Source organism: Abramis brama (genome assembly GCF_963993115.1).
Source record: "Abramis brama genome assembly, chromosome: 8".
Lineage (NCBI taxonomy): Eukaryota > Metazoa > Chordata > Actinopteri > Cypriniformes > Leuciscidae > Abramis > Abramis brama.
In genome coordinates, this window is record NC_139970.1 from 42,014,474 (window position 1) to 42,026,610 (window position 12,137).

General features: G+C 37.5%; 1 protein-coding gene across 2 annotated transcripts in view; it reads right to left on the minus strand.

The window, feature by feature from the left end:
* Positions 1 to 12,137, minus strand: part of tanc1b (tetratricopeptide repeat, ankyrin repeat and coiled-coil containing 1b) — a 193,585-nt gene that overhangs the window by 161,447 nt on the left and 20,001 nt on the right. The window lies entirely within an intron of this gene.

Here is a 12,137-nt window from a genome sequence, read left to right on the forward strand (position 1 = left end):
CGTCACGCCCATTTTCAGATGCGGAAGTAAAATTTTCTCACAAAAACGACTCCAGAAGCCACTGTAGCGTATATATAAGTTTTCCTACATAAGTTCCTACATTATTTTTCTATACATTGACTCGTTGGGTCTTCTAACCTGCAAGATGCCCTTTAAATAAAGCACATAAACAGTACCTGAGATTATCATCGCCACACTTTGTGTTTGTTGTTCCAGCGCGACGCCGCAGAAAAATAGAAACAGTCTCTAAAATAGAATCGTCGAATGTCGCCGTCGCAGCTGGTTAGGACAAACACTCTGATTAACATGGAAAATAACCTTTTATCGCGCGTCGCGTGTAGTTAGGACACGGTGTTAGTGGTTTCTGCAACCGGCCTCCGAACTGCTTGTGGTCAACACTTCATCACAACTTCTCCATTCAGCTAGATTTCTTCAACCATAACTCCATCCAGGACAGCTAGGAACCTTTGTGATAAATGATCAGACTATATTGCTAGAACATATATTAACATATAACATATAACATAACATATACTATATTGCCGGTCCTGCAGATTTGCCTTATGCAACATCAGGATGATCAGGCCCTTAATATATGCTCCAAAACTCCTTGTCCAAGCTCTTGTTCTCTCCAGACTGGACTATTGTAATGCTCTCTTGGCAGGCCTTCCAGCATCACTGTCAAACCTCTGCAACTGATCCAGAACTGATCCAATTCTTTAATGAACCGAAGAGAGCACACGTCGTACCTCTCATAAACTTGCAATGGTTGCCAATAGCCACTCACACCAAATTCAAGTCACTGACTTTTGCCTACAGAACAACCATTGGCTCTGCTCCCCTTTTACCTAAACTCGTTACTTCAGACTTACGTGCCATCCAGACATTTGTGACGCCACCATCCCAAAGAAGCACAAAATCACTTTCACAGACCTTTATGTGGACTGTTCTCTGCTGGTGGGATGACCTGCCAAACTCAACCCGAGCGGCTGAGACTTTAGCCATTTTCAAGAAACACTTGACCCACTTATACTAACACTTACTATTCTATATCTATTATGGGTGTAACGATACCCACATATCACGATACTGAACTCACGATACGATATTATTGCGATACTCCAAGACATATGATAAAAGGTTAACAATTGTTGATTTAAATGCTAAATTTGGTATTACATTGTGGGTGTGGAAATGAACAGGCTTGGACTTGGTGCTGGAAACCCAAAGCTCAGGACAATAGAGACACTGAAAATATTCATGATTCTGAAGCTGAAAATACAGAATTACTTTAGGTGAATATGCTTGCACTCTGTCACTGACTAGATATATTAAAAATAATAATTTATTTAAACTTTTTACTGGTAACATCAGACATTTGGCATTATCAGGACCCTCAAATATTCCGCCATTGCATTATTATACATTTTATAGTAGTAGTTTAATGTAGTACTGACACTAAAACTTTGTTAACTTGATTTTTTTTCCTCACAGTTCTCACAAACTATACAGTTGCATTTTTGTATTGCGATATATTGTGACACGACATATTGTTACACCCCTAATATCTATTTATTTTTTTAACAGTAACTGTGTACTGTGCTAGATTAGCTGAGACTGGTCACATCACTTGCATATTGTTGCATATTGTTGTTATGGTAAGGCTGGTCCAGCTGTCTATCACCTGTGGTCCTCACTGGTCATCTGGGGTCTTATGAACGGGCCCAGTGTGGTTTAGGGGGTTTAAAACACACCTGTGAGTCCCGGTCCGTGCAGACATGTCCATATCTGTCAACAAACCGCCCCTGAAAACCACTCTGACGCAGACGAGATACAGGTACAGCATGATGTTAAAGGCCACAGCTGGGTAAAAATATCACGGGTGGAATTTTCCAGGAGGTTTCTCTTTATTATCCTTGGATCAGTGGTCTGAATAACAGGGGATGGTCAGGTGTAAAGAAAAAAACATTCAGGTCCTGAAATATCTTGAGTAAAATCAAGGCTACAGTCAAACACACTTTCATGTCAACCAGCAGAATACACATAACTATATTGAAATGCTTTGCTAAACTTAACAAAATTATGCTAGAACTAAGATTCTATATGCCAAATGCATATGCATTCCCATATGCAGATTTTATCTATACCGTTTATACTGCGGGTAAAGGTAATTTGCTTGGTTTGGAGCTGTTTTTGTTGGCGAAATAGAGCAAAAACAGACTAAAATGTAACTCACAATATTAACTTCTTGTTTATTGGACTGATGTATAAAATCAGTATCACATTTGCAATTGTGCAGATATTCAGGAAAATCCGCATACCTGCTCGTGTGATAATGCTTAACCATATCGTATAAAAATATTAATAACTCATGTAGATGACTGTACTGACTCAACTGTAGATGGCTACATCATGTAGTGAAAGCGTGCACTCTCTCAGGGCATTTTTGTTTGTTTTTTTGCAGAGTGAGTGACATACTTTATAATATCAACTTCCACATCATTAAAACAACAATTGTGCTATTACGGTATTCATATCACACATTCCTACCAACCACCCCTGATGCTTTTGACAAAATATTTCTGGGAAAGGAAGCAAGATTTCAAATAGTTTGGTTTTCCCTGCCTGCTTAATATTTCACTAACCAGCAAGTCTGATCCCCCATCAATGGGCCCAGAGATGATTAGAGCACAGCCCGAACGGACCAGAGAGATTCAGGCTTCAGGTTTCAGCTCTCACATGGAAAACAAAGATATGAGACTCCTGAGTAAAAGTGCTTGAAGAATGTTTCAAGGGAAATTAATATCCTGTCCACAGGCTGACCTGGAATCTCAACTATTCTGAGAAAACTTCTTGTGTTTAGACGAGAATTAGATGATGTTAGATGAGAACGTGATGAGAGGAAAAGCTGTAGATTTCACAGAAACCATCATGTCAGCATCCATCAAGAAGCAGGAAAGATCTCAACATTTTCAGCAACCAGAAATAGTTTTATTACAGACACAACAACAAATAAACTCGAGTAGAAACATAACTCTCTCATTAAAATGTATATTTATATACAACTTTTTGTTTGAAGGCTGATTAATTATTGATCATTAAAACATTTAATTTAATAATTAAAAAAATAAATAATTGATTATTAAATAAAGTTATTATGTATCATTATTTATGTTATTTAATATTAAATAAAGCTATTTTAGGTTTCGGTTTTCAGTGTTTTAGAAAAAATCTGCAATAAAATATCAGAGATTTCAACATGAACTCACTACAATGAAATTGAAATATTTCTCACTACATTCCAGACAATAATTTTTTTAATTATAGTTATGAAGTAATCAATTTAAATTAGAGGTCAACCGATTTTACCGATACCGATATTTAGGTTTGACCGCTCGTGCCGATAACCGATTAATCAACCGATAATTTTAAAATGGATACTGGATATAAAATTAAAAAAAAACATAACACTCCAAGTAAAACAGTGCTAAACTGAAATGTGCTATATGAAATAAATATAGAAATATGAATATATTAAAATGAGAAGATCTACAGAACGAATTCAACAGAAAATAACTTAAACATTAAAATATTACAGGTTTCTTTAGCTATAACAGAAACATACGTAAATTTCATAGATAACATTTTGCAAGTCCCATTTGTTATGAACTAGTTTATGCATTATGCAATATCAGTTTATGCACATTCAGTTATGAATTACATGAATCATGTAAATAATAGCATATTTTCAATTCAAAACGGTGACTTTTGGGCAATTCCACGCAAAACTGTCACATCCATAACGCCAACTAAATACCATGGCATTGTGTTGGTGTTATGGATGTGACAGTTTTGCGTGGAATTGCCCTTTTCAAAAAAAAAGGTTGTGTAGTTTGCATCATTTCTGTTGGTCACTGAACATTTCTATTGTAAAACTGTGGTCAAATATTAAATGTTTAGCTACTTATATCTTACCACACACTCTAAAAGCGTAGTGTTGGAATTCACACTCGTCTTCTATGAACAGTAAGCCCCCCCTTCTTTGATTTGATTGGCCATCTCAGTCATTTTGACATTGACGCGCGCTGGTATGGCAAACTAGCCTAAAACGTAACTTTTTGTGATCCTAACAACAAAGGAAGCAGAGCAGCATCAGGAATATCAAATATTGAAGTCTTTCCACTAATATATACAACATATCCGGTCCATTTTACAGAGCTTAAATTACCCTCACTGTCCTTGGTAAAACCAGAACAACCTGAGAACTTCAAAGAAAGCGGTGCGTTCCAGACCCTCAGTAGTTCGGCCACAATCCAACCAATCTGACCGCAGCCAACTGTGTCCACTCAAACAAAAGCTACCAACTACACACACACACACAGCTGAAACAACAGTGCTGGTGAAGCGCCCACTGACTGCATTCAGGTCACCAAAGGTCACTGCTAGACAGAAACGGCTAAACACTGTCATGCTCCTAATTTATGACCATCCTCCTGCTGTGGAAAACACACAAAGGTTTTCAGTTTTGTACAGACAGTGATTAAAACGAAGCAGCTCTTCACTAGGATACTTGGACCACATTTTCTGCTGATAATAACATTTACTCAGTCCTGCATTCCTCAGCTCTTCAATGCCGTTTCCGGGAAACTTCAAACACACTGATCAATAGTTCACGTGTCCTTGTGATCGTTTGTGTAAGGTCATTGCACTAACACACACATCCACATACGCAGAGTAGAAGCACATGTCCACAACTCACTGATGATTCTGATTATGTGTGTGCGAGCCTCAGTTTTTAACCTGTGTTTCTAATCTGATTATTAATGGGCGGTTTTCAAAGCATGTGTTGAGTGAAGAAGCCAGTGTGTAGAGACCTTAGCTATAGTTTGGGGACAAAATGTAAGAAGAACCAGCATTGTGCAGCCATAACAATTTTAAAGGTCCCATGACATGAAATTTCCACTTTCTGAGGTTTTTTAACATTAATATGAGTTCCCCTAGCCTGTATATGGTCCCAAAGTTTCTAGAAATTTTAATCGGTGTAAATCGAGCTTTTGCTATTTTTCTCTGCCTTTGAGAAAATGGAGGCTCATACGCGCTGATCTTGAAGCTCCTCCTTATGACGTTATAAGGAGAAATGTTACCTTCCCTTTCTCTGCTTTGCCCGCCCAGAGAATATTTCTCGCCCATCAGAAAATGAGCTAGGAAGTAGAACGCGCGCGCGGTTTTAGTTTGTCCACGAGAGATATCATGGCTTTTGAGCGAGCGAAGCATAATAATTGCTCAATAATTGGATGTACAAATGAACACCGAAGGGTACACACAGCTACACACCTCGGTCAAGTAAGTCAACAAATGATATATAAGTGTGTTGCTTTACTGTTTATATGGTTACCTTCTTCTTACACGTAGAATGTGGCTGTCACATTAGCTACGCAGTTACTTGCGCTAATGTAAAGGTAGACAGCATCAAGTTACACACACTGTAACGCGAGTGTTGTACATTTCTTTGTTATTTGGATAACCGTTTTCCTGTTGGTTATATGGCGCGCGCGATATCCGCATTTCAAGATCGCAGAGCTTGATGTAATTGTAATAAGATAAATTACAGACGTTACAGATCTCTCATGAAAAGGCAACAGTAGGTTTGCGTTAGCTACATGATAATAACTGTAAACCATCCGAATAAAGTACCGTATCCAGACATAATATTTTAAACTAACCATTCAGAAACGTCCTGCTGGAGCCGCTGATTTGCAACTTCTTCATCCGTTGCTTGGATCTGGATCAGATTCTGGGTCAAACTGAAATGCTTGAACGACTGTGTGTCTTCGTACCATTGCAATATATCCAACATAAACAAACATGCATGGTACCGTTGCGCAAGATGGTCATAGGCCACACCCACCCTCCACCTTGCGCCGCCTTTCTCCTCCTCATTAACATTTAAAGCTACAGACACCGAAACGGCCCGTCTGAAGGAAGCTCATTCTGGGACTGGCTTGTAGTGGCTATAATTCTGCACCGAGGCTGAATTTTTGGAAAGAGATTTCAGATACAGTACTAAGGACCACTAAGGCCTATATTAAAGCCTACAAAAAGTAGCATGTCATGGGACCTTTAACACAAAGGCATGATTAAAATGGCATGATAAATTATGTTTTAGTGCAGTGATGGGACAAGATTCAATTCAATGCAAACTCAAAAACAAGCTGGACTTAATGATCATAAATGTATCAAGCCAAAAAAAGAATAATAATAACGATTTGATTTGCAATATTCAATACTCAATATTTTAGCATTTGCTCTGACTGTGACTGAATTTCCATTACAAACACAAATGAATGCAGTCAAATCAGAACTACAAGTCACCATGCCCTTGTTAAAGCACACTGAAAGTCCTTCCAATAGTTTACGAGGTCAAAGGGCAGAGGTTTGGTTGTGGTCCCGCAAAAAATGCCTCGGGTGAAACCGATCTGCCATAATGAACTTAAAATGTCAATGTTGTGTTCAGATGTGAACCTGGAGATTACGAGGCATCGCAGGTGAACAGACCTCAAAGTGTTTCCTTCGTGGGCTCATAAAACTGTCCCTTCCCATGGTGCACTGCAGTAACTGAAGCACATCTGTGAAGCTGCCAAGGCTCAAGTCACATATCAAGATTAAGAGTGGACATTTTGATGCAAAAGACACATCACATACTTCAAATATCAAAGAAATATTGTGAGTGATGCTTGACCATGCACCACATGATTTGAGTGGTCATTGAAGTCTGGAGGACAACACACAAACTCAACTGTAATATCATGTCATTAACTCTTAAGTATGAGAAATATAGTGCACTATGATTTCTGCAATGTGGAAAATGTGGAATTCAGTCATAAAAATGGAATTTATAGTATAATATGGAATGTCACAGAATTTGGAAAATTATGGATGAGATGACTAAATTAAAAGTAGGACTACAATTATTCAAATCAGTGTTACAAAACACCACAAACAACTTGAAGTTGTTTGAAATATATGACAGATATAGATATTGTATAGTAAAATGTTCTTCGCAAAGTAATAATAATACAAATGTACAATATTAAAACATAATTTAAGGAATATCACAACAAAAGATAATATTAAGAGATTATTTTCACCCATGTTAATTTATACAGTAAACCTCTGGTGTGAGGCACAAAGAAAATGCAATGTTGAGTTGTAAAGGACCTTTTATATTTTAATTTGATTACATTTTAATAGATTTATTTATTCATTCAAATGATTATATCCATTTTTGGTGATAAATATTTATTAAATAAACACAGAATCCAAAAAAATTAAACACACAGAATTGGGGTAATGTAATTGGGGGAAAAATAAAACCGATTTCATTGGCCCCTAGCAATACTATTACTCAGAAAACACCACAAATGAATCCTTGGGTCTAATTTAACAAGAACATCGTATCCATTCAGTAGCTCAAAATCATTAAGAACAGTGACGACGGCTGGAAATGTGACCTTTACAAGCCAGAGAGCTGATCAAAGACTCTGAACACCTTTAAAACTCAAAGCCACAACCGGAATACTTTAAAAAACAGGATGAAAAAGACAAAACCACAGACATGTGTCAGATGTGTGGAAAGCCCTTCGATGTGGTGTGGGTCAAAATGGAAAAGGCGACCTCAAGCATGTACAAAGAAAAATGCATGATCATGTTCACGCCAGATAGACTGGAAAAAATAAAACCTGCACACACACACACACACACTGAGCTTATAAGTGACCGATTTGGAATGCTATACATAAGCATGAAGCGCATTGAAAACTCGACTTAAATAAGTTTAAGCACTAAAATGTTAACTAAAACTGAAATAAAAAATGTATTAAACCTAAATAGTAATATTTAAACAAAATAATAATCATAATAAATGACAAAACACAACAATATTTCCAAAAAAATCAACTATAATTAAACTATAAAATGAAAACTGAAAATAAAAGCTAATTCAAAATATTGTTAAAAAACTGTAATAGTATATAAATAATACCAAAATAAGACGGCTGACAACGCAATACTCTATTAAACATAAAAATATATAGCACACACAAATAGTGAGTCCATTTGAATTACTAAAATTATTCTTTATAAGACTGAGCTACGGTTTATCACTACTTTTTTGCCTTATATTTGGGTGAAGTATATGATGTATAGAGTTTGTTCCAGTCCATTATGGGATTGTCAACTTCCCCAAAAGGATGTGATGCAAAATAAAGCTGCATGCTTTTTGAATAGTCATTCAATGTTGGGAGTGTGCCTATGATTCTTTAAAATGTGGCCGACGTAGGGAAGCTCACTGGGTTTTGGAAATGTCAGAGAGGGAGGAAAGAAATAGATTGAAGGGCTGATTTTGAGATTGGAGATTGTGTGGGATAATGGCTGTGGTCTTTGGCATCAGGGAAGAGTTTCCATGATCCCTTTCAAACTCCCTGGAGAGCCGCTTCAGGCCAAACCGACAACATTTGCTCCTCTACCGTGTAGTTAAAAAAAGATCAGGGCTTTCTCCTTTACTCATTACTGTTACAAATCACCAAGGGCCCGTAACATTTAAGGACAAGGCAGACAATACTAAAGTCAATATTCCACAGACACAAACTGCTAAACCTAAGAGTCACATTAGTCAAGAGCTCTGTTTGAGATCTCTTCCAAAACCTAGATTAACTAGACAGCAATTTAGGGCACATCCCAGACACAAAAGCTGTTCCAAAAAGTAGACAGCCTTCTAAGATACCTCATATTGATCAACTATCTATTACTATAACAACTATAACAATAACTATAATTAGCGCCCACACCAGCACACCATGTCATTTTGTTTATTCTAAGAGCGTTGCAGTTTCTGCCACTTTAAATGCGCAAGCACTTTAAAGCAAGATGGATTCTGATTGGCTGTCAATGTTTGTCGTACCTTAGCTGGAAAAAAAAATTACAATGATATTGATTGACAAGGTTTTATGAATTCTTCATAGCATGTTCCTGCTGTACTTCTTAAATTAAAGTTAAACTTCTTTACAGGGACAGCTGGGTTATTAGATTTAATTCAAAACTTGGTGATTGTGTGATTTGATTCACTTTATCATAGAGAGAGAAAGAGAGTAAAACTAGGGATGCATGATATATCGGCCAATATATGTTCATTTTTACTATCGTTATCGGCCCAATAAGAAATTTTGGCCGATATTTTAAAGGCGATAAAAAATGTATTATTTCCTTCAGCTGAGACACTTCAGATGCACACTGTTTGCAATGATGGTTTTGAATTGCTTGAAATGTGATTGAAATCTCTTAAAAAAAGGAAAATACAGTTAAGTGAAACATTTTCAGCAAGTCTGTCATATCGGCTACATAAAATTATAAGGAGAACATTATATTTGTGTGTTTGGGACATGGCTTTTAAATGGATAGTTCACCCAAAAATGAAAATGCTGTCATCATTTACTCTTCCTCAAGTTGTTCCAAACCTGTATGACTTTCCTTCTTCTGCTGAACACAAAAGAAGATATTTTGAAGAAAGTCGGTAACCAAACGACTGATGGACCCCATTGACTTCCATAGTAGGAAAAAAAAATACTATGGAAGTCAATGGGGACCAGCAACTGTTTAATTACCAACCTTCTTTAAAATATCTTCTTTTGTGTTCAGCAGAAGAAAGAAAGTCATACAGGTTTGGAACAACTTGAGGAAGAGTAAATGATGACAGCATTTTCATTTTTGGGTGAACTATCCCTTTAATGGTTCAAAAATTATATAAAAATTTGGATTTAGATTTATCGGCCAATATATCGATTATCGACTTTCAAATATAAAGAATTATCGGTTATCGGTATCAACCAAAATTTTCACATTGGTGCATCCCTAAGTAAAACACTCAAGAGCAGTGAGTGATTTTTTTCTTTGTCCTTTGTTTGATTAACATTAAAAACAGCCAGCAGCAGGAATATTAGGCTACTGTCACTTTAAGAGTGAATGCACGGATCTAATATACTGATTCTGTACACATGCATTTACTTTCTCAACTGTTTCCGTTCACTTAAGACCTAACCAACTATGTTTACTAGGATACTTGATTTTTTTTTTTAAACATAATTTTATGTGAATTTGTCCACTCAATTGCAAGATGATGTGAAAGAGAGCTCATTTTGTCTGTCTGAGACTCGGCTTTCTGGGCGAGCACTTTGGATGTTTGTGCACCCAAGACTTTCCACACAGTGCACAAGTAACAAAATGAGCTCCCTTTCGAGTCTTCTTGAATATTGTCATTTTTTCATGTCCATGCATTGTTGGAATTCATAAAAATGTTACCGGCCAACTAGCGAGTGACACCGTTTCATATACTCGCCTCGCCAATGCCAGTTTTTACTCGCATTTGGCGCTTGGCGAGTGTTAATTTTAGGCCCTGTATATACAGCGGCAAAATTAATCGTTAAACAGTCACAATTTGAACACCAGAATGCAGTCTGTGTGCATGTTCTCTCACTCGTTTGCATCTGGGTTTGCTTACTGACAGCATAAGTTCAGCACTGGCACAAGTGATGGATCCGTCAACAGGTCCGATCCTCTCTTACACTGGCCGCGGGCCACCTTCATTGTCAAGCCCTACTCAGCATTCTAAGGTAGTGTGAAGGCATCAGTAACTCGAGACTGAATCTGAGCTCTAAAGCCTTTCAGAACGGCAATATGATATTCAGTAAAGCGTCGACAACATGTGCTGCTATTCATCTCGAGTTTGCAGTCCACATTTCCCAGCCGGCCTGGATGAAAAAAAATATGCCACTAATTCCCCACCGGGACGTCATCAAATGACATGACAAGCAAAGCGATTCCAGCATCCACCACATCAAGAGCTGACAAAACATGTCATTCCTTATTCAAGGCAACAGCAGGGATGGAACGACGGGATCCGTCCCAGTGGGATCATGAACAGGAGAAAGAAAGAGAGGAAACGGATAGAGCCAGACCTGTGACTTCATGAAGCATTTCCGGCTGAGAGACGAAGTGGGCTGTCTGTCGTAATAAGCAGAGCTCTAAATCTAAAGGGATGACAACAAATACAGCAACAAAGGAACAAAATAACAAGTCTAGACTAGTCATAATAAATCCTCACACTGAAAGCTAAATGAAAAGAATAAAATGCAAACGTCAACGGCTGCATTTTCAATGAATACTTGCAGCATTTTGGCACAGATTCATCTGTTACTTGGGAGAACCAACATGAACAAACCTACACTAGATAAAAGAAAATATGTTTTTGTTTCAGAGCCTAGAATTTACATTGGATTTGAGGCAACACCAAAATAACATAATGAACAAAAGTAAATTAATGTGCTTAAAATGTAATAGTAACATGAGCTGCGAGAACATCAAACAACCTGTCCAGGTTCAGATCCGTCTAATTTGATGAGCTTCTACCAAATGACAGATGAATTTGCACCAAAATACTGTATTTTTTGTTTTACTGGATGATCACAGCATCAACTACAAGTGTTTTCACTGATGCAGAGACATCTTGAAAAAAAAAACGGGTGTGTAAAACATGATTCATGCATGATGAACATGTTCGTACAACTGAAAACAACATTTCAGGGAATTCATTGTAGCGCTGTCTTGTGAGGTTTCAAAGGCCCCATGATGAATTGTCAATGATGTCAGTAGTTTAAAGCACAGACAGTGATGTGTACATGACAGCACATGATCTTCAGGAAAACATGAAGGCAGCTAACTAGGTTTTAGAGCACAGCTGCTTTTAGGTTTGGGGTTTCTACCTTAATTTTTTGCTGTTACGTTGAAGCCAAATCACCATAAATATTTCCATAGCAGCAACATCCCATTATCCCAGGGAATTCAAGTGCACACATACACACACCTCCTTAATTCTCCCAGAGCGTTCGGAGCTCCTGCACACCTGTTTCCACAACAGTGACATAAACCAGAAACCACATCATAAATCCCAGTGAATAAATCCCACACTTTGATCCGGTTCATGCTGACAGATCTCTGATGCATATTGCTCACATTACATCATCAGGCATCCTGAAGCAATCATGTTCATGTACCGACTTCAATTAGTACATATTTACAAGTCTACT